Source organism: Cebus imitator, unplaced genomic scaffold, assembly GCF_001604975.1.
Source record: "Cebus imitator isolate Cc_AM_T3 unplaced genomic scaffold, Cebus_imitator-1.0 Scaffold649, whole genome shotgun sequence".
Classification (NCBI taxonomy): Eukaryota; Metazoa; Chordata; class Mammalia; order Primates; family Cebidae; genus Cebus; species Cebus imitator.
Genome location: NW_016107964.1, coordinates 219,476 through 225,104, shown reverse-complemented (window position 1 = coordinate 225,104; position 5,629 = coordinate 219,476).

The following is a 5,629-nucleotide window of genomic DNA, read 5'->3' as shown; positions in this document are numbered from 1 at the left end:
TATTTACAAGGTTGGTCTTGAATGCCTGACCTGAGGTGATCCGCCCGCCTTGGCCTCCCAAAGTGCTGGGAATACAGGCTTGAGCCACCGCACCTGGCCCACTTATCCTTTTATTACCCTTTGTGGGTATGCTTGCATGGGGGACTGTGGCATGTATGGAAAAGATGCATCACAGATGATGGGAGCAGCGGGGGTGGGGGGTGTGCTGTCTTTATTCCCTAAGGACGCTGAATGAACTGTGTGTTGTGCACCTGTGTTTTGACTGTGACCTGTCACATGAGGTTAGGAGTGGAATTTTCCATGCGTGGTATCATGTCTGTGCACAAAAAGTTTAGAATTTTGGAAGATTTCGGATTTCAGATATTCAAATTAGGGATGCACGACCCATAATCTAAGTTTGTTTATTTTGTCCACTCTCCAAAAGGGACAGGTGTTCATTCCTGTAGTAAATGTCTCATGTTTTCTTTCTGTAATGCCTTACACTTCTGACAACTATATCAAAGAGTGCAGTCTTGGGTTATGGGCATTCTATGGGCTATAGGCCTAACTTTGGTATTTCTATTTATCGTGAAAAGACACCAGGCTCCATTGCTGAGCCATATTTCTGGAGGCGGATGGCCTAGAACTATTATCCCCAAGAAAGACTGTCATTCCCAAGAAAAGTTCATGCATCATTTATATTCCTGCAAATATGACTAATCTGAATTACTGTTGGCGTCATTTAAGATTGACTCTTTGGTTAAAGCACTATAGCCTGTGTTTTGTATTTCCCCTAAATCACTAAATGATTAGTGATGTGGAGCATTTATTTTTTCTTTAACTATATGTCTTCTTTTGAGAAATGTCTATTCATATCTGTTGCCCATTTGTTTAATCCAATTATTTGTTTTTAAACTATTGAGTTTCATGAGCTCCTTATATGGTTGTTTTGTTTTATACATATTTCAAATATTTTCAATTCAAGGTTGGTTGAATTTGTAGATGTGAAAGTCACAGATATAAAGCACAAACTATATGTAAATTATAAGTGTGTGTGTTGAGGGGGATGATTCTGGATTATATATCATGAGATATATTGAGTAACATTAACAATTGAGATGTTTGAAGATATCATAGAAGGTAATATATATAATTTTGGTTATGGGATTATCCTTCCTAAAGACATGGAGTATGACTTTGTTTTGATTTGTGTGTTTATGCATAACTGATTTGAAAATATTGACCTATCATTGTTTACAAAAGTTACTTTGAGTCAGTTAAACCATAGAAACAGTTTTGCTAGTATTGCATAGGATAATGAGAAATGATGCCTTGATAAAGTGATTTTTCATAAATTGCTTTAAAATAGTTCAAATGTAGTCCTTTTATTTCCCCTCAAGTATAATTCTGTGATGAATAAAATGACAATCTTAGCTAGAGAAGCTGTCTTTGTTCTATTATAAATAAGAACATAAGAACTTTAGCTTGTGAGGACTTTAAAATCAGATAACCTAATGCTATTAATTAACATGGGAATTGAATAATATATTTAAGAAAGTGATGATGTTGCTATATAAGAAATTTTAGGTGAGTACAGGGTAAAGTTTGTAAAACGCTAGACACCTGGGCATTCTCACCATGGTATTTTTGAGATATCACTTTCCTTACATCCAGGTTTAAAATGAAATGATATAACATGTCACGTAAGAGCAGATGACTTTTGGATGGAATCGCTTACATGATGAAAGCTTCTTTACAAAGTATTTTTTATGGCAGGAAGAGGCAAGAGTTGTTGCCTTTTGTGTTCATTTGACACATACATGAATACATGAATCAAATGCATTCATTCATACAACCATATAACGGAGACTTTATGAACATTTCAGAGTTGAGCTCATCTTTTCCTTCTGAATTGAGTTGGTGAAATGGGACTCACTTTAGATTGCTTGAGTAGAGAAGTTTTAACATGTGGACAGCTGTATTTCACTGAAAATGAATTGTAGTTGTAAAGCACCTGGATTTAGCTTGTAGCACAATGAATACAATGCTTGCATGGGACTCCCGTTGGCTTGCTTTCTACAAAAAGAAATGGTGTTAGCCATTTTGTTTGTTCTCACCTCACTCACACAGAGCATCTGTGGGATAGCTGTGTAAATACTCATTTAAGTCACTTTTCGGAGCATGTCCTCAGTATTTCATTTTTATTAACTGTGATATGCTAATTTCCTGGCATCCTTGGGATGAGGTTTTTATCTCTAACGTGTGAGACCTCCCGCTGTGGGGTAATCATCGGCAAACACACAGCCAAAACTAAAATCAGACTCTGTTCCAAGCTAAACCTTTCACCAATGAAATGACAGATTGTGAAGAAAGCAGACCTTATACCCCTCATTAATTTCTCCCTTCCTGCTTGGAGCAAGCTCTCTGAAAGTGGAGGGACTCATGCCAATTCCCACATTGCAGGGAAGAACCGTTTTGCTCCTCTTACAAGAAGTGTTCCTGGTTCCCAAGCCAGTTATCATAGTGTTTCATCCCTCCTTGTTGCTGCCATATGCCAGAGTCAGACAATTACTGTCAGTACTGAGTGCTGCCATGTTTATCATCTCCTGGATGGAAGGATGTGCTTTGTCGACTGAAGAAAACAGAGGGGCCTTTGTCAGCAATTTTGGTCCTGAACCTTAAAGAACTCATTCACTTTTACAGTCCTAATACCTTTGCAGCACTATAAATAAGAATCTCTTTTTCCAGCATACACTAAGATTCTGAGGTGGCCTCAATAATTTCTTTTAATGTGAAAGAAAAATGATTAAACTTGAGTATAGCTTAAGGTAGTAAAAATTGTAAAATCACTGTCCTTACTCTCTTGACATTGAAGTTAATTCCCTGATATACTTATCATTGAGGCAAAAGAGATGCCTTTTTCTGAAATGTGTCAATGTGGTTCAAAATTATATCATCTTTTCTAGACCCATGGTGTTAGCAGTAGAAGGTATTTGGGTTACCGGCAGTGTATCTGTACCAGTCTGCAGCAACACTGATTCTTGCCTCCTCAGAAGAAAGAATTCAACTGAAGGTCATAAAGCAGAAAAAGAGACCAAAGAAAGTTTCAGAGAAGGAATGGAAATTTATTTTAAAAGGCCTTAGAACATGAAAGAAAGGAAAGTATACTTGGAAGAGACTTCAGTAGGTGACTTGAAGAACAAGTGCGACGTTTGAACTTTGATATGGTTTGGCTGTGTCCCCACTCACATCTCATCTTGAACTGTAGCTCCCACAATTCCCATGTGTTGTGGGAGGGACCCAGTAGAGGTAATTAAACCATGGGGTTGGTCTTTACCATGCTGTTTTCGTGGTAGTGAATAAGTCTCATGAGATGTGATGGTTTCATAAAGGGGAGTTTCTCTTCTTTTGTCTGCTGCCACCTGAGCTGTGCCTTTCACCTTCTGCCATAATTGTGAGGTTTCCCCAGCCACATGGAACTGTGAGTCCATTAAACCTCTTTTTCCTTATAAATTATCCAGTCTTGGGTATGTCTTTATCAGCAGTGTGAAAATGGACTAATACAACCTTGATCCTAGGACTTCACAGGCTGACTCCTTTCCCATTATTCCTTCCTTAGGGTGGGCCACCCGCAGACACACTGCCCCCCACTTCCCCTTGGGAAGTGAGCATACACAGTGTGTTTAGGAAGTTGCACACATGCCCATCTGAGGCTTTCTTCCTTTGTCCGGTAGAGTGTCCCAAGAAGATCAGACTCCATTTTGTCTCTTAATGCATATTCCCAGGAAGTTGCTTCTCCCTGGTGTATGCATCCAACTAATACTTTAGTACAACAGGTGCGGCCCATCAGGATATAGCTTCTCCCTGGCACATGCTGCCAATTGTGATTTTTAGAGAGGCAAAATGATAATTGTGGAAGCATCACCTGGCATTCCTGCTCAGTGGGGGAGAGCCTTTTCCTGTCCTACTCATGCCTGTCTAACTACCACTACAGTAGGCGACCTTTCTACATGTAGAACCGTTTTACTCAGAGATGCAGCCAAGCTTAGATTCGTACTGTCTGCAACTCTCATTATTCTGAAACTCTGTTTTGTAAAAATTGTTATCAATGAGAAATTTATGACAATGAAAAAATCCCGATCTAACACACCCTCTTCCTGCCTTTATCTTACAAACTACCTTCATTATTGCTGGGCTTAGGCATACCAACTTTGGAAGATTTTTAGGTACCAGATTAAATAATGGGCCTTTCCCAAAGCTCAACCACCCTTGTAAAACTAATGAGAGACCCACCTTCAGGCTAGGGGGAGGAAAGGAGCCTGAATTCTGCTAAGGTACAGACATAAATAATTGTCAGACATTATTCCGGAGTTCTTGCAGATAACATCTCTAAGGTAGAACCTAATATTGGCCTTTTGAAATCTCTTTGCAGATTTTTTTTTTTAACACGGCTGACACCTGGCTCTACCTGGACCCAGGTGGACCCACCTGGACAAGACCACTCCTGTGGCCCTACACAAGAGTGACTTAGCTCAAGAGGACCACATTTACCCATTATAATTTCATCTCCAACCCAACCAATCAGCAGCAAGCACCCATTGCCTACCTACCTTCACCCCATCACCCAAACTGCCTTTGGAAAACCCCTAACCAAAGAGCCTTCAGTGAGATGATTGATTTGAATAATAACTCCATCTCCTACATGACATGGCAGCATGACTGGGCCTTGCTTCAATTAAAATCTGTTTTTGTTTTGTTTTGAGATGGAGTCTTGCTCTGTGTCCCAGGCTGGAGTGTAATGGTGCAATCTCAGCTCACTGCAGCCTCTGCCTCCTGGGTTTAAATGATTCTCCTGCCTCAGCCTCCCAAGTAGCTCATATTGCAAGTATCTGCCACCATATCTGGCTAATTTTTATTTATTTAATAGTAGAGACAGGTTTTCACCATTTTGGCCAGGCTGATCTCTAACTCTTGACCTCAAGTGATCCACCCACCCCAATGACCCAAAGTGCTGGGATTACAGGCTTGAGCAACTGCACTGGGCTAAATTCTTTTTTTACTGCAATGCTGTGATCTTTGTTTCTGCAGAGGGCAGGAAGAACCCATCAAGTGGTTACAACATGGGTTATGTTGCTAAGTAAAATTGGATTTCAGACATTTTGTAGGTTTGTTGTTTTCCTTTCTTGTGTAATTTCATTAATTTTCTTAAGATTTCTTAAACACATTTAATCCTGATAAGGACACATGTTTTATTAAAAGTCAAGAATGTGTTCAATTAGCTAATTTATTCAGAAATGTTAATAGTATTCCACAGGCAATATGATCATGGAATAGAACGCATGTTTTTTTGTGTGTGTTTTTTTTAACAAAAACAATTGACAGGCATTTTCACGGTTTCCATAGGGTTAGATTCACTCTGGTCACACACAGTGGTTAACACCTGTAATCCCAGCAGTTTGGGAGGCAAAGGTGGATGGATCACTTGAGGCCAGGAGTTTGAAACCAGCCTGGTCAATGTGGTGAAACCCCACCTTTACTAAAAATACAAAATTAGCAAGGCATGGTGGTGATCACTTGTTTAATTCCAGCTATTCAATAGGCTGAGGTACCAGAATCACATGAACCTGGGAGGCGGAGGTTGCAGTGAGCT